Here is a 23,513-nt window from a genome sequence, read left to right on the forward strand (position 1 = left end):
AGCTGTGAGTCCTGTGAAGCTGGATTAAGCTGAGTTCCTGTGACGCTGGAACAAGAAGCGTATCCTGTGAAGCTGGATTAAGCTGAGTTCCTGTGACGCTGGAAGAAGAAGCGTATCCTGTGAAGCTGGATGAAGCTAACAATCCTGTGACGCTGGATGACGAAGCGTATCCTGTGAAGCTGGATAAAGCTGACGATCCTGTGACGCTGGATGACGAAGCGTATCCCCTGAAGCTGGATGAGCTAGGGTTTCCAGGGCGGGTGGATGTAGTGAACTTAACGGGTCTTCTCACCAGTCAGAGGTTCAGCTTTTGGTAGGAAGGGGGTTGCTGAAGTGTGATCCTTTGTTGGTAAAGGATCACGTCGGGGTCACCAATGTTTGTGCCTAACCGAAGTAGACACTTGCAGGACGATCGCGACGGGGCAATGGTAACGATGGTTACTGTAATGCCGGACCACAGGCGATGCGGGAACTGCGATGAGGTTGAGCTAACGTGGTTTGCTGCTAGTTGAGATAGTGTATTACGAGCCCTATTCCTAGAGGTAGGAAGTAGAACCGCGGAGTTATGAGGTGTGTTGATAACTATCTTTATTGGGTTGTTGATCAGGGCTTAAATACTATTCTAACCAAAAACTGGGTGTCTACATTATCTGCAATGTCAGGCATCTGCGTTGGTGCTGCCCGGTACTTGCGTTGACCTAGTTTGGCCTTGGCATCGTTGGCTGGTCATCTTGGATGCAATGTCAGCAGCAATGCTACCTGTTGGGCTGTTCTGCTGAGTCTTGGTCGATTGTGCCACACTTGCAGCGTCGACACTATATCGTTCTGCTACTGTGCGCCTGGTCTCTGTTCCGTATAAGTTGCGTTGATCATATGTTCTTATTCGCTGATGAGTTGTTGACCAGTGCAACGCAACCTGGCTAGATCGAACCGAGTAACCTTGGTAACGAACATATTGTATTTTTTATTTGTATATTGCTAAAGGTATCTGCATTTTCTTTTATAAGTGAAATCTTTGCTCCCGTATCCACAAGGAACGTAAGCTGCCTTCCTGTTTCTGAATTAATAAATGGTACGAAGATATTGAGATTGAGGTTAATTGTATATACCTTTGGTATTTTTAATTTATCGTATCTAAGGGCGTCTGTGAGTTTTCCGAAACTGGCTGGGTAAAGCGGACATTATTGTGTCTTGTAATTTTTTTATAATTCCGTTTATTGTGGATTCGTTTTGAACTTTGTACAAGGTTGAGCCCACTATTTTTGATTTTATGACTTCAACTGCTATTTCCTCAAATGTACCTTTGGTTAGGTTTACTAATTTCAAGGCTGTTATGAATCTTTGAAGGATGATTTTTTGTCCGTTGAATTCAGTTGAATTCATTTGCTATATCCTTAATATATGCCCGTTGGGCAACAGTTTGGTCCGTCATTGTTGTTATTTGGTGTTGTTCGATTTCGCAATCGGAATCAGTTGTTTCCTGATCTGATAAATCAGATTAAAAAAGTACAGCTGGAATTGTGAGATTATTTAAATCTTTCTCTTCTACTTCTGGGCTGTCAAATTCAGATTCTTCTACCTGTACTGAGTCGACTTCTGGTGGGTCTGATGATTCCAATTTGTCCCCAGTTTCTACTTTCAAAGGGGTGTTCAGAATGGTCGGTATTGAAATATTTAAGTTATACCTTTCTTTTATAGTTATTAGGTTTGATCGAAGTCTCGTCAGAAATTGTGATACTTTAGACCAACGATTTTTATCTAGTCGATCTCTTTGCTCATGTATTAGCATACGCGCATTGTTAAAGCGAGTTACTAATATTTCAGCATGTTTAATTATAGTGGCTTGTTGTATTGATCTATTTTGCGTTAACGATTTATATGATTTATCGAAATCACTTTTTTATTTATTTAGATCCTAATATAATTCACTCCATTCCATTATAATATGGATATGAATTATCCTTGTACACCACTGAAATTTTATTACTACCTAATATGTCATGTTCGCTTAAAATTGTTCTCACATGGACACCCGGGATGGTGCTTAATATCATCGTTTTTTGTTTATTAGAGCAATGTATTAATGGTGAGCTTTCTAGATTATATGTTGACATATATAAATTTTCTAACTCATAGATAGTAATTGGGGTCGTTGAGACCAGTGTGATTATTCTTTCACTAAAATGTGTATTCCTCATATAGGTATTGAAAACTGCCTCTGCATTCATTCTGTTTGTTTTGTTTATCTACCTATACTTGTGGCCACAATAGAAGAAGTTGTAATATTTTGTTTTTGTTTTTTTTTTATTTATATTTTTTTTAAAGTAATTTTTTGTTTTTTCTTTTACTTTCAATAATTCTTGAAATTATAAACGCCAATTTTTTTTATGTATCCTTTTTTTTAAATTTTATCCAGGTCGTTTGCTCGACTCTGGAATCTCTTTTTCAAACACCTATTGTGTAATTTATAGATTTTTAGAAAAACACTTGCTGACATTATAATTACAATTATTATTAATAGTATTGTTATCGATTCTAAATCAATATTTTTCGATTCTACGTTATTAACGACGTTCGCCATTGAATCGACAACTTTTGTGTCTACAAAACCCATTTTGGAAATATTTTCCAAAATTCTATATTTTATGCCAAGTATATATGGCGAATCTTTTGATTTAGATATACTATTGTTCATAAAGAAAAATTTGGAAAGTAAAGAAAATATTTTGGATAGTAATTTTTTCACATGGCAGATTTACAATTTGTCGCTCTATATAATTAAAATATCTGCCATATGATTTTAGTATAAAGCCTAACAAGGGGTTAGTAGTTTTCAAGCAGCGTTTTCACGCATCGGCTTGAGTGTAAGATTTTAATATTAAAGGTAACTTAGGCATTGGCAATTAATGCAGCCTTGTTACGTTACGTCGCACCAGTACGAAGTTTGTTTTCAATATTAGTTAGCTCGGACTTGTGTAATTGTGCTTCTCCAGGTGTCGCTGCCGCCTTTATTAAATCCTTAGCCAACCTCCGTTGAGGCAAGAGTTTATTTCTCTTGCCGCTCCTCTTCTTTTTGGGTTTGTTCTTCTTTTGCTGGCGTGCCCTGTACTCAGCTATTGTGAGGGGGCGTGGTCCATCGTTTGGATACACCTCTAGAGCTTCTTTTAGACTCGGTGCATCCCTTTGCTCGACAGGAGCAGCTTTGTCCAGTCCAACGTCGTCGTTTATGCTCATTACTTTTCCATCGTAGGTGTAGGAGGAATTGCCATGCCTCCCACACTTTTTTATCCTCTTTTAGTCGTCCTTGGCCTATGGGTTTAGGCGGCGCCGGTGCTGGTCCTCGCACAGGCAGATTATCTCATCAATAGCTTTTTCTCAGCATTTGCATTTTTTAGCATTTGTTGGTTGCACACAATCTGTATCAGTATTTTCTTCAGTTTTTGTTGCACTTATTTTTGTTGGTTGTACACAATCTGTAGTATAATCATTTTCTTCAGTTTTTGTTGCACTTATTTTTGTTGGTTGTACACAATCTGTATCATAATCATTTCCTTCAGTTTTTGTTGCACTTATTTTCAACTTTGTTTGTCTCCGGCTGCGACATAAGTGTCACGGTCGCCATGTATAAATTATCTTCTTTATTAAAACAGTAAAATTAATTTTGCTTATAGTGGCCAACGGCCAAGCTTGATCTTTATTCTTCTGCTTTCAATATTGGAGTGTCTTACAGCTAGCTATTCGCGGCTGCGCTGCCTGCAAACATTGGCAGCGGCCGTCATGTATATATCGAAGTATATGCTCACAATTGTATTTGTTTGTATATGCGTGCCTTGTATGTGTCTGCACTCAGGCCATGGAAATATGCTGACACTAGCACTTCCCATAAGTTGGGCTCTGAGGCGCATTCATATTTCGGCTGGCCGCAAGAGTTTAGCGGCCGGCACTTTTGTATTTGGTTAAGTGCACTGTAACACAATGTTGGTGTCGGTACAGTGGGTACTCGCTACAATGATACATGCATACTACACTACAAACAGACGCCAGCGACTGCGGCGTCGGAGCAATACTGACCCAGGACACCGAAAACGGCGAAAGAGGTATCTCCTATTCGAGCCGAACACTGAACAGCGCGGAAAAAGTTATTCAACAACGGAGAAGGAGTGCTTGGCGATCGTCTGGGCGATCCGAAAGCTCAGGCCATATCTGGAAGGGTACCACTTTAAGGTAGTAACCGACCACATGGCCCTGAAGTGGCTCAACAGCATCGAAAGCCCTTCAGGAAGGATCGCCAGATGGGCCCTGGAGCTACAACAGTACGACTTTGAGATAGCGTACAGAAAGGGTCAGCTAAACGTGGTGGCCGACGCATTATCAAGACAACCACTATCAGAGACGCTACGAGGATTAAAAGAGGCATCGGCAACAATAGCTTCAGGAGGGTGCAGCTGGATCAAGGACATGGGCGAAAAGATAAGGACCCAACCGCAGAAGTACCCGGACTATGTTATGATGCGATGTTATGCTATGAAACATACCACACCTAGTCCCAAAGTCGCTACGGGAAAACCACGACGCACCATCGGCGGAACACGTAGGAAGCCGAAGGACAATTGCACGGTTGGCAGCCCTATACTACTGGCCAGGCATGCATAGAGACGCCCGAGCCCACTTAAGAAAATGCGAGACTTGCATGCGGTTTAAGCCCAATAAAATGCAGGCGGCCGAAAAGATGTTGATCCAAGTCCCGGAGGAACCATGGGCCACGGTATGTGCAGACTTCGTTGGACCCCTACCAAAATCTAAGCACGGCAACCAAATGCTGTTGGTCATGATAAACAGATTTTCGAAATGGACGGAACTGGTGCCCCTGCGCAGTGCGACAGCCGAGTCGCTCAAGAAGGCGTTTAGGGAGCGCATAATCGCAAGGTACGGGGTCCCGAAGGTGGTCATAACGGACAACGGAGTACAGTTTGCAAGCCGTATCTTTAAAAGTTTCCTGGCTGAGATGGGGATCAGTCAGCAATTCACCGCGCCATACACACCACAAGAGAATCCGACCGAACGAGCAAACAGAACAGTCAATTCGCAGGGCAGGGCCAGATAAACTGGGACGAGAAGTGGCCGGAGATTATGCTAGCAGTAAACACGAGCAAATCAGAATCCACCGGCCATACACCGGCGTTTCTTACCCAGGGCAGGGATCCGCGTCTACCCAGCAGCCTATATGATAAGGAAACCCTAGGCACTGGACGAGCTACGGAGACCCCGGAGGAAACCGCCAGCAAGCTAAGGAAGGTATTTGAGATCGTACGGTGAAATATGGAAAAGGCATCCCAGGACCAAGCCAGACACTATAATCTGAGAAGGAGGCAATGGTCACCAGCGGTGGGCGACGTAGTGGTTGAAGGATTCGCTGCGTCGGGCAGGATTCGGCGGCGAGCATTTGCCAGAGTCATCCGTGATTACGCCAGGCGGAAAGGACACTTACGAGGACGACACATGGATACTGGTAAGGATAAGGGATCCACCCGCAAGGCAACGGAGTCTGGCTTTTGCCAGAGTCATCCGTGGTTACGCCAGGCGGGAAGGACACTGACAAGGACGGCGCAACAACAGTAGCAAAAGCACATCATTCAAACAGGGACGCCCCAAGGATACTTCAAGGATACCGCACAGGAACACCCCGAGGGATACCCTCCAAGGTCAACCTGCAGGGATACTCACCAAGGGCGATCAAAGTTAAGGTCAAAGCAAGTTAGTTAGGGAACCCAGAGGAACAAAGAACCGCAGAATTCAGAGTGCCACTATGATCTGACGTTTGTGTTTTACGAAGGAAGGGGAAAGACGGCACAGCAAAGAGAGCTGTACCGTAAGAGAGCGAGCGCCTTAGGGGATGACATAACGGTGTCAAGCAAAGAGGAAGGCGCACAACCGAGGTTTCATGTAAGGGGAGCCTTGCGGCGGTCGAGCATTACAAGTCAAGAAGTCGAGATGAGCACCAGAATTACAAGGTCGGAAGCGCGCAGGAGGACGGCGGCCCTACAGGGACCCAGCCCGGGGCAAGGATGGTCGGTGACCCGGCCTACCCGAGCTCCGCGGCGGGCCCTGGAGCGGACCCACGCCGAGGACTCCGCACCGGAACCCGCGGAGCTCGGATAGCGACGTGGAGGTGGTGGGCGATCCCGTCGCCGATGAAAGGAAGTAGCGGCTCCAGAGGGCAGCAGCCGAGGGCGCAGGCGGAGGAACCGGCGGTGGTGCGGACAGAGGTGCCGGCAGCCCACGTGAGGCACAGCACGCGGGCATTCGTAGCCGAGGGCGTGCCACCGTGGTGTGGACGTGGCCGAAGGGACCCGTGACGGAGACTGCGAGGGAGCCCAGGATATGGGAAGAGAGGGGCCCCAAGGTGAGCCCTCGGAATCCCCGGACGAGAGGCCGACAGGATGTGTGGGTCCCGCCGACGCCAAGTACAGGCCCACGTACAGGATCCCAACGGGGAAAGCGGAGGCACTGGAGAAGGGACCCTGGATGTGGCCCGAGCCACCGGCCACCCATAGACCCCCGCTGCAGCGGCAGAGTTCGGCGCCCGGAGTGACGCGCCCACGGCCACAGTTCGCGCGGCAAGTATCGGCCCCGAAGGAAGGCGGCAGATAGCTCGGAGCGAGTGGCCGGAGGGGATCGAGGAGGCACCCGCGGTCGCGACGGCGCGGGGAAATGGTGGCAGCCGGTGCGTCCTGGTCGCCGAAGGCGGACGGAGGCTTTCGCAATAAATAAACATTTAACAAAATGTACAAAACAATGAATTCCCGAAAAAAAACACGGGGCCAAAAAGTTGATGGCATACACGGGCCGCACCAGCAACCTGAAATTCAAAGGGGTGTAACGCAGAAAGTATAAAACGAACATCACAATACTTACCTGCTGTCCCAGTTGCGAAGCAAATGTGAAGTCCTCTCCGGACCCGCTCTCGAGTGTTGCCAGCATGGAGCCAGGATCAGCCGGCTGAGGACGAGTGAAGGCGAGACGGGATGAAAAGGAGAGAAAAAGGATGAGATAGAAAGGAGTAAAGAAATGCGAAAACTTACCTATGAGCCAGGGAAGGGGGCGCATCGATTGGCGATCGATTGGCACTGGACCATAGTGCGATCGATGGGCACACGGCAAATGAAAATATCGCAACGGGCAGGTGGCAAAGCCTCACTGTCGGTGTCGATAGTCGATGAAACATCGGATAATGTCGGATAATGTGACCTAACGGAGGAACCATGAAAAGGAGTGGGACGCAGCAATGAGCTGGGGATCGATAGCCGATGAGTATCGATGTCCCAGTGGAAACGTGTGAAATATCGGCGCGGATGATTTGAAGTTGCTGCGGCAGCGGAGCGGCACACAGGCGTGCGACGGCATCAGTGGGCGGCACCTCGGTTTGAAGCTGTGCGTAAAGGACAAGTGGGTCAAACAGGAGCCACGGACTTTGGACCCAGAGTGGAGAGATTCAGCAGGCCGTGCGCAAAAGGGAAATAACGGTTCCCGGAGGCCCTATATAAAGCCGCAGGGGGCTGATAGCTGGATCAGTCGATCACGAGGAGTCAAATCATCAAGATCAGTCTAGATACCAAAGTGAACAGTCAGTCAACCACGTAAACTTCAAGTGACCCACAACAAGGCGAGTCGTCGGAAGCAGCGCCGTGGGAAGCCTACAAGGAGCCAGATCGCCACGTCGAGACGTTCGGGATTGGGACATCAGGAATCTCCGAATTGAGACACAAGTCGCTGAGGTCCGGAAGGCATCACACGGCTAAGCCATCTAAGGCGTTTGGTTTCCAACTTTGTCATGACCACACCCTGGCGAATTGCCCGACCAAGAAGGACCTGGCGTAAAGGGCGAGCGGTGGATCGATTTGTGGTTTCAAGAGGCGTTGGCCTGAAGAGCCCTGCGATTACCGGCGAAGTTCCCGAACAGCAAATACCCACAACCCCGAGTGCCAGAAACGCCAAGCTACCAGTCAGGAAGGGCGAGCGATCGACCCGATGAGGCATTCAGGAGGCGTTGTCCTGGAGAAGCCCAGCGGTTCGGAAAGTCCCAGAACGGCGGTTCCCCAAGGACACGCAAGACAGGAAACAGCGCAGAGGACATCGGCCAGCAGACATCACCGGCAGCCACGTTACCATCGCCTCGCGGAGCTCATTGGGGAGCGCAAGAGCGACGCGGACGTCAAGCATTATGGTGAAGCTGGGTGGAACGTTCGTCTGCGCTAGGCGTAAAGCAAAGTAAACTGCTAGGCAGCTTCCTGGCGTTAGCCTTGACTCTCAGCGCGATCTGAGCAAGAACCTAGCGGGACCGTCCGGGACAGAGCAAGGACCAGGTATTGCCTCGAAAAGCGTTGCGCTGGAGAGCGAGGCTTGTTCACCCTAGTCTGAGAACGGTGACGCTTCCCTAAGCCCGCAAGGCCGAAGTCTCTGCGGGTCCAAGGCGCGACAAGCGGCCCCGAGGCAGCGCGTCGGCCCCGAGGCAGCGCGTCGGCAAGCGAGCAGCGGCAGCCACTAAGAGCATCCCGAGACACAGGAGCCAGCGGTCGTCAAGTCAACACGTCGGCAAGCCAAGACGAGGAACATCAGCAGCCTATGGAACCTGAGCGAGGAGATACCGAGGCCAGCCCAGCCACACACCCGCTGTATTAACAACACGAGAATAAAACCCACTGTTAGCATTCGAAGCCTGTGTTTCTCACTGATCTAAGGGCAGTCACGTCATATAAATTTGGTGGGACGAACACACAATCTTCTGAGCTAGCCGCACGAATCTCGTAGCGAGCAGACCAACAAAATCAGTTCGTTACAAGGTAGATGGGGCAGCCATTTGAAAAGAAAAAGCTGTTACAGTGGTCGGTGTGGCTAGGGGTTGATGCATGCAATACAATTCTAAGGCTGTTCACATAATGGATAAAAGGAAATTACTTGGAGAAGGATAGAAATATCTTAAATATGAATTACAAGTATCCATCTATGTTGCGGAGGAGGGGCGGGGTTGGCAAACCATCATTATTAAATATGACCAACATATTTTTCACCGGTGGGGTTTAAGAGTGATCCAAAAGATCAATTTTAATGCATTTACTTTATGAGAGAAAACTTATACTGTTATTGGTAAATTAAATAGGGACGTGAAAACTCAATACTCAATTAGTTAGAGACCATCAAACAATTATTTATATCTAGGATTTTGATGGAAAATTGAAACACTGAAGTACTTCTGATTAATAATAGCTCATAACAGTTAATAACAGCAATAAAATAAGTCCAAGCAGCTCAACCCCCATCATGAATCACGAAAACAAGATAAGTTTTGTAATTAAAGAGTTTATTAAACTTATTCAAAATCTTAGAAAATGATGCCTAACTCATACAAATAGTGTACTAATAGAATAAAACTAGAAAACTAAAATAAGAAAAATAGTTGGCAACTAGAAACAGATATTACTAGTTCCCAACACCTCTATCATAAACTTGAATTAAATTAAAAGACCCTCCTATGTTAACCAATGATGCTTTTGAATGCTTTAAAAATAATCCAACATCCGAGAAACATTGAATTGTAAGAATAATTTTACATCTATCTATGGAAACCATATCTATGGAAACCTATTCGGCCAAAGAGCTAGTGGGATGGCTCTGAGGGCGCCGAGCTGAAGGCTACCGAACGGGTCGCAGGTTGCGGATAGCGAGCGCCCTGGTTCTCCAGGGTAGCTACGAATAAGCATGGAAGTTGGACACGGCCCGGCTACCGCCAAGCCCCCAACACGAAGCGCAAATAAGTAGCCCCGGACAGTCAGCGGGTATCTGCGCCGTAGCAGTACCGACGTCGCGCTTGTGCTGCCGCCTCCGACAAATAGCTCACACACACCCCTTCCCACACTCTTTGAACCTACCTCTTCCCTACCCACACAACTCATCTCACCCCGGGCTGGACTAAGGTGTCACTCGTACCGTGCCGAGAGTCAATCTGGCTGGGAGCCCGAGTCATCAAATAACTCAGTCTCTAACGGTGAGCTCAGGCAAGTGGCGACCGCCTGTTCTAAGTCAGCCTTACCCGGGTAAGGCGGATCTCTGCCCGGGTGGACCTGTCCTTTCTCCGCAGCTCGTGGGATTTAACATGGAGAACTTAACTAATACTAAACAAAAAGACTGCACAAAACGAGAGCCCGACACTCTTATAAAGTCGGAAGTCGTAACCAACGACGAAAGAAAGAGCAAGATCACGGCTCTGACTACCCCAGTCCACGTGACGTCTACCCCTGCCAAGGCCAGCGAACAACGCAGCCGGCTAAGCCCAACTCGCCATAGCGACAAGCCCAAGCCTCCCACCAGCGTAGGTGTGGCTAACCAGCCACTCCAACCTGGGGGGAGCGCCAAAGCCGGTCTCGTGGTGAGTACCAGGGCAAAGGAGTTTAAGAGGGTTCCACCTAACCAGGCAGGACCTCTTGAAAGAAAGAAGGCTTCTAGGATCCTCAAACGGCTGGCCACCAATCCGATACGTGAGGATCAGACCTCGAAATTGGATTACCAGAAAATCCAAGAGGACATAGCCTGGGCGAAGGCAGTTATCCCAAATTTCGACATCGCTATGACTACCAGCAACAAGCGTGAGAGGTCGATGGAGTCAGCTCAACCAGCGAGCAAGAAGGCCAAAGTAACCAACCGCGGCACATGGTCGAGATCCTTTGCGGAAGTGGTAAAGGATCGGAAGATCATTGGAGTCATCGACCAGAGCGATGAAGGCGGAAGGATCCCAAGAAACCATTGGGGTCTGGTTAGACGGGCCCTTGCGACAGTGGCCTTGAAAGTGCTGGACGAAAACCCAGGACCGCCACCCGATTGCACAGATGCAGGGTGGTACCAGGGCAACGTAAAGTTGATCGCCTGCGAAGACGAGAGATCGGCAGCACTCTACAAGGCTGCAATTGACAAAGTCGGCGAGGTCTACCCCGGGGCCAAGCTGGCAGTTTGTGAGGCTGCAGACATCCCGTCTCGACCGAGAGCGAGGGTGTGGCTGCCGTCGGAACCATCGGAACCAGAGGCTATACTCAGCCTGCTGACCAGGTTCAACCCAAAACTTCCAACAGACGGTTGGAAGGTGGTCAAGGTGGAGAAGACCGAGCGAGTCACCATGAGCGTGGTCATCCTCCTAAACCAAGCATGCTTGGAACCCCTCGCAGCCCAACAGCACAGAGTGAACTACGGGTTCGATAAGGTGCAGCTTCGTATTTATGACACAGATAAGATAGCGGCAGACAACCTGGCTGCCTGTGCGTCGTACGAACCCCCGAGCGACGACGAACCAGATCACGAGGAGGCCACCCTCACCGGCTACGTGTCAACCGACTCGGAGCTGACGGAGAGCCTGAAACAGCTGTGCACCCAGGACACAACCAGACCAGGGCGCTCTGTCCTCCAGGACATAGCGGAGGAAGCGGAGGGTACCCAGCCCGACCCCAGTCCCAAAGATGGTGCAGTTTCTGCAAATTAATCTGCACCACAGCAAGGCAGCATCCGCTGCCCTCCTCACCCGCCTGGCAACAGGCAACATAGACGTAGTCCTCATTCAAGAGCCATGGATTGTTGGTAACAACATCTGTGGCTTATCAACCCCCCTATACAAGCTATTTTACACCAAGGACAAGGGTAAAACCAGAACCTGCATTCTTACAAAAACACACTTTAACACATTTCTTATTCCACAGTTTAGCGAAGGCGACCTTACCACGGTCAGACTGGAGCTAAGCGAACACACCCATCACACCATAGCATCATTCTATCTGGCTCACGACTACGAAGGGCCACTACCAAACACCACCACACAACAACTCATACGCACTCACTCATCTAAGGAACTCATCCTGGGTGGGGACGCTAACTCTCACCACACACAATGGGGAAGTACAAACACCAACGAAAGGGGTGAGTTACTCTACGATTATCTCCTTCAATCAAATCTATTCATCTGCAACAAAGGTAATGACCCAACTTTCATCACTAGAAATAGGAGGGAAGTACTAGACATTACTCTAATATCTGATCCCCTACTTAACCAACTAGAAACATGGAAGGTGGGGATCGAACACTCATTCTCAGACCACCGGTACATAGAATTTACAATAAGTCTAGACCATCCTCCAGCCGAGAACATCACTAATCTAAGATTAACCAACTGGGGATACTACAAAAATCTCCTCAGCAGGAACCTACTCGCTCCCCCGACACGCATACACAACCGTCAAGAATTAGATAACCTAGTTAACCCTTTTACCGATATCTGCGGGGAGGCCTTAAAAAGGGCTTGCCCAAGTAGAACAGTCAAAACAAAGCACAAACCCCCATGGTGGAACCCAACCCTGGCGAACCTTAAAAGAGAGTGTAGAACTTACTTCAACAAAGCTAAATATAACAATAGCGAGTCCTCCTGGAATCTATATCATTCAAAACTAAGCCTATACAAAAAGGAAATAAGAATATCAAAACGAAGAGCCTGGGCTAACTTCTGCAGTGGCATAGAATCTACTGCGGAGGCATCCAGACTCAGAAGAATTCTAGCTAAAGCTCCAGCTACCATTGGCTATCTTAAAACCAATGATGATGGCTGGACGGAAAACAGTCAGGAAACCCTTGAACTGCTGTTAGACACACACTTCCCTAACAATACCCAGGTAGTGGAGGACCTCCACATAGAGGTGAATCTAGACGACCAGAGTATTGCCAACATTTCAAACCCTGACCGCATTCAGTGGGCTGTTAACTCGTTTAAGCCCTTCAAATCACCTGGCCCAGATGGGTTCTTCCCGGCCCAGCTACAACGGACATTAGATATGTCCCTTCCCTGGCTGACAGCCATCTTCCACGGCTGCCTTGCTCTAAACCATATTCCAACAAGGTGGCTGGACGTTAAGGTAATTTTTATACCGAAAGCCGGCAAGCCCTCCCACACCAACCCAAAGGACTTCCGCCCGATCAGTCTCTCTTCCTTCTTGTTGAAGACCCTGGAAAGGCTAATTGACACCCATATCAGACTAACCATCGACCATAGCCTACTCTCTGACGCACAGCATGCGTACCGTAAGGGTAGATCAACCGATACCGCCCTCCACTCTCTAGTGTACAGTATAGAACGAGGCTTCCACAATAAGGAATACGCTCTTGCAGCGTTTCTAGACATAGAAGGCGCCTTCAACAACGTCACCCCAACGGCGATCACTGGTGCTCTGACTGAACTGGGCATTGAGCAGCCCATAGTGGGACTCATACACACCATGCTAACCAGCAGGGTAGTGCACTCCACTATGGGATCGGCCCTCTCGACCAGGAATGTCAGTAGAGGAACCCCACAAGCGGGAGTACTCTCACCTCTTCTATGGGTTTTGGTGGTCAACAAACTGCTATCACTTCTAGAAGAGGCGGGCACAAAAGTGGTAGCCTACGCGGATGACGTGGTTATCCTACTGCAGGGCAAATTCCCGCAAACCCTTTGTAATCTAATGGAGACAGCCCTATCCACCCTTTCCCGGTGGACGGCTGGCTGTGGACTGGGAGTTAACCCGGAAAAGACCGAACTGGTTCTCTTTACAAGGAAGTACAAGGTACCAATTCTAGTTCCCCCAAAACTACACCAAACGCGCCTAACCTTCAGCAACCAAGCAAAGTACCTAGGTGTCATCCTTGACAAAAAGCTCCTCTGGACTGACAACATCCTAGATCGCACACGCAAAGCGGCCATAGCCCTCTTCGCTTGTAAAAAAGCCATAGGGAGGAAGTGGGGTTTCTCCCCCATGATAGCTCACTGGCTATATACTGCAATAGTCAGGCCCATTCTCCTCTACGGAAACATCGTTTGGTGGCCTTCTCTAGATAAGAACTGCAACCTCCGGATCCTTCACAAGATCCAAAGGAGCGCAGAGCTCTGCATCAGTGTGGCGCTGCGCACTACCGCCACTGAGGCTCTAAACACAATTCTCGATCTCCAACCCCTGGACCTACTTGCCAAAAGCTGGGCATCTGCAACAGCGCTGAGGCTCCGTGAAGCAGCGGCATGGACAACGGGCTCCACGGGTCACTCCATTATCCTATCAAAAAATTCACCCCTACCACGTTATACAGACTACGTCCCACCCATAGTCAACTTCGAAAGAAGATACAAAATTCATATACCCACCCGTTCAGACTGGGACAACCTCCCACATCAATTCGTAAACGCCGTCAACATATACACGGACGGCTCCAAGTTTAACTCCCAAACAGGTGGGGGAGTCTTCTCCCCCGAATTAGACATTAAAGTCTCATTCCGCCTACCAGACCACTGTAGTGTTTTCCAAGCGGAAGTGATGGCAATTCAAGAAGCCACTACCCACCTGAACACGTCTGTACATAAAGACAGTGATATCTTCATATTCTCGGATAGTCAAGCTGCCCTCAGGGCCCTCGACTCCTACACAACGAGCTCAAAAACAATCTCTGAATGCCGCAATTCTCTTAACGAGATGGCCACTCATCTGAGAATCAACCTCATCTGGGTGCCTGGGCACCGCAACATTGAGGGCAACTGCATAGCAGACGAGCTGGCAAGACAGGGGACAACCGCCGATATCCTTCGTGATAAGGACACGGTAGGGATGCCCATGGCTACCTGCAAGCTCCATCTCAGGCAGAGATTGTATACTCTTTCCAACAATTGTTGGAACTCAATCTCAACATGCCACAATTCTAGACTCACATGGCCAAACTATAACACGAAAAGAACAAAAACTCTCCTACAATGTAGCAGGGAGGACATCTCCACTCTCCTAAATGCCCTCACGGGCCACTGTCTTATAGGGACTCATGCGATAAGGCTGGGTCTAAGTAACCACGACTTCTGCCGCAGCTGCAAGGAGATAGACGAAGAGGAGAGCATCGAACACCTCCTATGCTTCTGCCCAGCGCATAACCTAAAGCGCTTTCAAACCCTAGGTAGTTACACACTTCCGAACCTTGCGGCCATTCAGGACGTAAGCATTCAAAAACTACTATGCTTCTTAAGAAGAACAGAATACTTCGTGAAGGCAGAAAACCCATGAACTAGGGAAACGGATCTTTCAGAGATCATGTGGTATCACAAGGGGCCCATTGTGGCCTAAGTGAGGGGAATAATATTTAGTCTCCAACCACTCCTACCTAACCTACCTAACCTAATGGAAACCAAGCGAAAATCTGCGTTTGGAACGAAGGTTAATAACCGATATATTTCTTTCAGAGGGTGGAGTCAGGAAATTAATTGTAAACAAATATATATAATATATTTTATATATTATTTAATATATATATATATATATATATATATATAATATATATAATATATATATATATATTATTTTATTATGAATATAATGAAATATGTTTACAATAATAAAATAAATAAAAAACTATTAAATGATCCTACAAAATATGATTCTGACTGTAATTAAAACTACAGGTATAAAAGAAGGGAAAGTATTTTATTCAATGAGGTACGTCGGCTACTTGCAAGTTGTTGCACGGTCGTAGTTTCATCCCTTATTAATGGTCTTGAGATGTATGATCTTATCAGTCGTCCTGCGCCTTGGGTCTTGGGAATGTGATGATAGTTCACGGCAGGTTGGTTTTTTGTAAGTCAGGTTTATGATCGGGGTAGGTCTTGTGTGCCTCCCTATTATTGGTAACATGTTTATGGATCATTTGCGGAAAAAAGAGAATCTTTCTCATTTGTATAGTTAATGATTCTGGGACGGAATTGCGAACACATCTGAGAAATATTAACTTGTGTGATTTGATCATTCTTAATAAGAGACTAAAACAACTCATAACACTTGTTAAAAGTAAGTTACCATCTAAAACCAAGCACTTTACAGATACTATACAGATAGTAACCATCCAAAACGAAGTACTTTATAGGTACTATACATAGTATCTACCATAGTACACATGATTGTAAAAAGTTTTGTTAAATTGTAAACGCGAACTTGTGTTGATGCTAACTAAGAATTTTGGCGATGTGTTTGAACAAACCAGAATTGAACAAGCTTTTAAACTGGAAATGACGAATATACCCTAGAAAATTCCCCATGTAACTCCGAGCGATTTTGCAAAAACTAAGATGTACAATATTATTAAAAGTGGTGTAATCCTACCAATTGTATTTCGGAGTTGGCATTCATATGCTAACCCCAAATTGGGGTATGGCAGTCCACACAGCTGGAATGTGAAATTGTCGGCTAACCGCGAAACACCAAGATTTGCAATAATTGGATTTACACTAAATGGAGAACTTATCACAAATTTTTTATAAAACTTGAAAGTTCACAGATTTTTTAGACATATCCATATGATAATCTGAATGTTGATTTTAGTAAGAATCAGTATGCTCACCTATATGAAATGCATGAAATATTTCAATATAGTTACTATAATCGTGAGTCACAACCATTTTTGACCCCAAATGAATTTAAATTGAAGGCCCCTCTTATTGTGGTTGATCTTTCATATCAAAACGAATCAGTGAAAACTGGTCCTATTGATGTGAGAATTTCAATAGAGCTGAAGACACCAAGTCATGAAAATACCCAAGCTTATTGTCTCCTCGTACATGACCGTTTAGTTGAATGTAACCCATTAAACGGACTAGTACAACGAGTTCTTTAGCATAAGAAAAATGTTGATAGATACTGTTTGGAATGATGTTCAAGGTTTCTTTGATAATAATAATAATTTTATTCTAAAGGATATTGGAATTGTATTTGAAAAAGATCCAAACTTGAATAATAGTTTTTTATTTGAGCCACCAGACTGCAATTTGGTTAACTAATACACATCACAACATTTTTTGGAACGATGTCTCTATCAGTATTCCGCAAACTCGAAAGTATTTAAGGACAATTACAAGCGGAAAACAAATTTTTTGTAAAGGTGTGGAAAATAAACGATTTCAACGACGTTTTTTGGGAGTCGTCAGCTCATTAATGTGGGAATAGGTCTGGCATCCTTGTCAGCCGAACCCACCACAGATGAACAGCACTACTAATTATGGGCGAGGTGAAAAAGGAAGTCTTTCACAAGCACTTAGAACGAGAGAGACGAAGAAGAAAGACGTGAAATATATACGAAGTAAAAGAACGACGCGAGTAATAATTTAAAACGCTGTTAAAATCCCTATTCAATACTTAAAACTATATTCAGAACTACTTATCACTATTCCTTTTAAATAAAACTATAAACATATTATAATAAAATTACAATTAGTGGAACTTTTCATTTAAATCAGAAAAACCAATCCCACAAATATGGGGGCTCAACCTACGTGAAAAGTGAAAAGTAAAACGACGAAAAGTGTGCTTAAGAAAAGATTTAAAACGACGAAAGCTGTGGAAAACGAGGAAAACTTTAAAAAACGACGTACGAGTGTGTGAAAACGACGCTACAACCACCACTGTGATCTGCCATATACATATATAACGACGCGTATGTGTATATAAACGACGGGTAGAGAACGTGAGTGAGAACGACGAATACGAGTGTAAGGAAGAACAACGAGTACGAGCGAACACTTACAAAAACTGTTTCTGCAAACATGTCCAGTCTAGCTGATTTTGAGTAAGTTTTTCAGGCACTGAAATCTGAAAAAAAGAAGAATGTCGACCTATTGCATAAGTTTGTCTACGAAAATCAAGGCGATCGGCATAACCGAAAGCGACTACGAGGTTTCGATGGGTTTGACTTTCGGAATCTGATGGACTTTTCAACCAGAAGGTGTCTTACGTTGCGCAAAATTTATCAAATAGCGACCTTACCATAATTTGCAACATTTTGGGCTTGCAACACGACAAAAGTGATCTCATGCTTCACATTTTCCGAAATTTGAGCGCAGGAAAACTGCTGGAAGATGCAGATACAGACGACTCCGAAGATGATGAAATAGACGAACGAGAAGAGAATGACGAAGATAACGACGAGAAAAGTTCTAACGGTGACGACGACGAGTTTCGCTCTGTGCGAAGCAACGCAGAGAAGCAGATGAAACTGAAAAACGCACGGGCTGGCACAGTGGCGTCCAATAATAACGATTCCGCCTCTGTACAAAATTTCGCTGTGAATTTTCTGTAAACTTCCGCGATGTAGAAGACTCTATTCGACCGTTCAGTGGAGATGACACCCTTGCAGTTGAGGTGTGGATTTCCGATTTCGAGGACATGTCTTCCATTATGTATTGGGATGACCTGCAAAAACTCATCTTCGCGAAACGTTCTGTAAAAGGTCTCGCTAAAGTCTTTATTATGAGTGAACGTGGTATCGAAAATTGGCAAATGTTAAAAAACGCGTTGAGCAAAGAGTTCAAGGCCGAAGTAAATAGCGATCAATTGCATAAGTAACTGTCCGAAAGGAAAATCAAAAACAATGAAAGTGTTCAAGAACATCTTCTCAAAATGAAAGAAATTGCTTCTCGTGGCAGTGTAGACAACTGTGCACTCATGCAATATGTAATCGATGGCATCAATGACTTAAGTGTAAACAAATCGATTTTGTACAATGCCAAAGACTTGAAAGAGTTCAAGGAAAAATTGAAGTGCTACGAGAAAATTCGCGAAAAATCCGGAAAGCCTAAAATTTACGAAGACAAGTCGAAGTACCCGATAGGTAAAGAAAGTGCGGGTCATAAGGAAGTGTCAGTGCAAAGAAAGGTACATCGCTTCAACTGTGGTGCCGGTGGCCATACATCAAATCAGTGCCCCAATCGAAACAGTGGTCGAAAGTGCTTTAACTGCAACAATTTTGGACACAAATCGAAAGACTGCCCCACAGGCAAGATAGAAACGTTTGAAACTCCGAAAAATACGCGCAAAGTATCCGATGATAAACTTTCGATGTGTAAAGACATTTATATGAAAAGCAACAAGTACACAGCCCTTATTGACACAGGCAGCAAATACAACATTGTAAGTGAAACAACGTACGTAAGCTTGAACAAGCCAAAACTAAGTGCTGCGAACATTTTTCTTGTCGGTTTCGGGAACAACAACCGGGTAAAACCATTCGGTTCTTTTAAAGAAGTATTCGAAGTTGACGATCAAGTGTTTGAAGAACACTTTCTTGTTGTCTCATCTGACTTTCTAGACGTGCAAGTTGTGTTAGGTGCCGAATTTTGTAACAACGCTGAAATAACAATTAATCGTGACGGAATAAAAATACAAAGCCAAGAAAAGCATGCCGAAACTGAATTAGGTGCACTAATGAAAATCAACGTCGAAAATGCCGAAAATGTAAACATAAACATTGACGAGAGTGCAACAACTGAGGCAAAACGCGAAGTTTACGATCTAATTAATAACTATAAGCTGATAAGTACAAAAACAACAAACGTTTCAATGCGTATCGTTTTAAAGGACGACACTCCCGTACATTCGCGCCCGCGTAGATTCGCGTTTTCCGAGTGGTGTATTATAGACGATCAAATCGAACATTGGCTCAAGGACGGAATCATCGAGCATTCTGAGTCCGAGTACAGCAGTCCGGTCGTCCTGGTAAAGAAACGCGATATCACACCTCGACTCTGCATTGACTATAGTAGGATTAACAAGGTAATAGTACGAGATATGTTTCCCCTTCCCTTGATCGAAGACCAATTAGACCGCCTGCAAGATGCCCATGTATTCAGCACGCTGGACCTCAAAAACGGATTTTTCCACGTTAATGTCGATGAAGAAAGCCGCAAGTTCACATCCTTTTTAACTCACAATGGCCAGTACCAGTTCCTGAAAGTCCCTTTTGGCCTCACGAATTCTCCAGGCGTATTTCAAAGACACGTTAACGCCATTTTCCGAGACTTGACCCGATCTGGTATTGCGATTCCCTACGTCGACGATATCATTGTCCCAGCTGCAGACGAAGGCGAAGCAGTAGCCAATCTCAAGACAGTCGTCAAGCGATGTGAGGAGTATGGTTTAGTTATCAACCTGAAGAAATGCTGCTTCCTAAAAAAGAAAATCGAGTTTCTAGGCCATTGTATTGAAAACCAATCGATCAGCATCTCAGACGACAAGACGAAAGCTGTGACGAAGTTTCCTCTCCCGACAAACCAGAAGCAATTACAAAGTTTTCTGGGTCTGGTTGGATATTTTCGCAAATTCATCCTGAGCTTTTCGATCATCGCCAAACCTTTGACCGATCTTATGAAGCATGACGCCAAGTTTGGTTTTTCTGGCAGAGAGATTGACGCTTTTAACAAGCTTAAGAGTTTGATTACCCAAAAACCTGTGCTCAAAATTTTTCATCCACAGCACGAAACAGAACTTTATACAGATGCTTCGATTGACGGTTTTGGGGCAGTTTTACTCCAAAAATCTCCTAAGGATAACCAAGTTCATCCAGTGTATTACATGAGTAAGAAAACTACAGACGCAGAAAGAAAGTTTTCTAGCTACGAGTTGGAGATCCTTGCAGTGGTAGAAGCTTTCAGAAATTTCCGAGTATACCTGCTGGGTATGCACTTCAAGCTGATCAGCGATTGCAATGCTTTCACGAAGACGATTGAGAAAAGAGAAGTCTGCACCAGAGTCGCACGTTGGATCCTCGAACTTCAGGAGTTTGACTTTGAAGTCGAACACAGATCAGGCACACGCATACGCCATGCTGATGCTCTAAGCCGTTACCCTGTAATGATGATCTCCGACGAAAGTTTGCACAGCAAATTGAAGTCTGTTCAATCGCAAGTCGATAAATTAAAAGCCATAATTGACATCCTTGCTGAGAAATCTATCCACAAGAATTTCTTTTTACGATCTGGATTGCTGTACAAATTGGTGAACGACGATGAGCTTATAGTTTTACCACCGATCCTTCAACGTGAAATCATTCGGCAGGCTCATGAAAAAGGACATTTTTCTGTAAAGAAAACCAAAGAGATCATCGGAAAGAAATATTACATTCCGAAACTTGAAGACAAGATCCAAAGACAGATTAAATGCTGCATTCCGTGTATCGTATCCAACCGCAAACTTGGGAAAAAAGAAGGAGAGTTGCACCCATTGCCCAAAAAAGCGGAGCCACTTCAAACATTCCACATTGATTTTTTGGGACCTCTCTAATCAACCCACAAGGCGTACAAGCACATTCTTGCTGTCATTGACGGATTCACCAAATTTTGTTGGCTATATCCTACGAAATCAACGTCCTCTAAGGACGTCATCACTAGACTAGAGGCTCAGAGCGCAATATTTTGAAATCCTGCTCAAATAATATCCGATCGAGGCACAGCGTTCACTTCAGACGAGTTCAAGAAGTATTGCGAGAGCGAGGGAATTGAACTTCACGCAGTAACAACTGGAGTTCCGAGAGCAAACGGTCAAGTCGAACGCCTCAACGCCACAATTGTATCTGTACTGTCCAAACTGTCTTTAGATGATCCCAGCAAGTGGTATAAGTTCGTAAACCAGGTGCAGCAGACAATTAATTCGACGTACTGCAGAAGTACACACACAACTCCATTCGAACTTCTTGTAGGCATCAAGATGCGCACTAAAACAGACGTCCAGTTGAAAGAAATGATTGAGCAAGAGTTGATACAAATGTTTCAGGACAATCGAGACGAGATCCGCAAAGCTGCAAAGCAACAGATCCTGGCTATGCAGAATGAAAACAAGCACTCATACAACCTCAGACGTGAAGTTGGCGATATTGTCGCTATCAAACGCACGCAACTTGGTGGTGGACTTAAGTTAAAGCCTAAGTACTTGGGTCCCTACCGCGTTACAAAAGTCAAGCCGAAGGACACTTACGATGTTGTAAAAGAATCGCTAACTACGGACGGACCAAGATACACAACCTCTTGCGCTGAGTATATGAAGCCATGGATGAAAATATCTTCCGAGGACGACGAGGATACATTCGGGACGAATGTTTAGAAGGATGGCCGAGTTGTGGGAATAGGTATGGCATCCTTGTCAGCCGAACCCACCACAGATGAACAGCACTACTAATTATGAGCGAGGTGAAAAAGGAAGTCTTTGACGAGCACTTAGAACGAGAGAGACGAAGAAGAAAGACGTGAAATATATACGAAGTAAAAGAACGACGCGAATAATAATCTAAAACGCTGTTAAAATTCCAATTCAATACCTAAAACTATATTCAGAACTACTTATCACTATTCCTTTTAAATAAAACTATAAACATATTATAATAAAATTACAATTAGTGGGACTTTTCATTTAAATCAGAAAAACCAATCCCACATTAATATCGAGAAAATGGGCTGTACGTCATTAAACAGGTTTAAGGGAAACCGTATTCCCTATTGTGAAACACACCTTAAGGGCGGGGTTGTGCTCTAACAATGCAAGTGACGTATACGCAAATACCCTGGATACCAAACCCAACATACAACCAGTACATCCCGAGATACCCATTATTCCAATTGTCAATAACATAAGTCCAGAGCAACCTATCGCAGTTATTCAAATCAATCCGACATAAACATTTAACCCCTCAGACACAAATCTTTCCCACGCCTTCAATCGGCAGCACCAGAATTATAAACACTTCTCACGCCTTTATCGACGACGGTAGACATAAACAATATTCAAACATTTAAACAAAGGGTCCAGCCTGAGAACCCATTCGTCAGCATAAAAGCTTTGGCCAATCCAAATTAATTAAACAAAAGATGCAGCCTAGAAACCGTTTCATCGGGCCACAGATTTGACCAATCAAAATTCTCAATCAAAGTCCACTTGCGCTGCTCGCGTCGCTGTCACCGCTAAAAGCCATAGTTATAAGAATAATGCATTTTGTAAAATCAGTTTAAGACTGGGGATCTAACTTGAAAGAACTTTACCAATAAAAACTCCGCTGTATATTAAAATAAAAATCGCTTTTTTTAATATATCCCAAAGAAAAAACATAGTTGGCGCAGTCGGTAGGATACAAGTAATATCCTCGCGAGTGACTACCTAAAAAGGACTTAAAAAATCATTTCTCGAAAATAAAAACATTATTTGTATCCGCAAAACGAACTTACCAACATTAGTTAAGTCACGAATGAGGATTTCTAGTGTCTAACCCAGCGATAATAAATCTAATTAATTTCGCCTAAAAACCGTTAAAAATGGAATTCCCATCAACATCAGAAGCAGCAGCAGCCGTAGCCGCAGCAGCAAAAGCATCACAAACCCTCTCAGATGTATCCATGAATCATTTCCTTCTGCAACTAAAACAGATAAATAAATTCAATGGAGACCACCTCTATTTGGCTCTCTTTATAAAAGAAGTCGATAAATTAGTCTACCATTACCCTACAACATCAGAGGGCCGAAATCAAATTATCCAAGCAGCCATCAGGAACCTCCTAGTTGGACAAGCCAGATCACTCTTGATGAGAAACATACCACAGGACTGGAAGGAATTGAGAACCCTACTTATCAGCGTGTTCAACAGCGCAACACCTCCACGTCGAATGATAGCAG

The sequence above is a fragment of the Drosophila subpulchrella genome, unplaced genomic scaffold, assembly GCF_014743375.2.
Source record: "Drosophila subpulchrella strain 33 F10 #4 breed RU33 unplaced genomic scaffold, RU_Dsub_v1.1 Primary Assembly Seq28, whole genome shotgun sequence".
NCBI classification, from domain to species: Eukaryota; Metazoa; Arthropoda; class Insecta; order Diptera; family Drosophilidae; genus Drosophila; species Drosophila subpulchrella.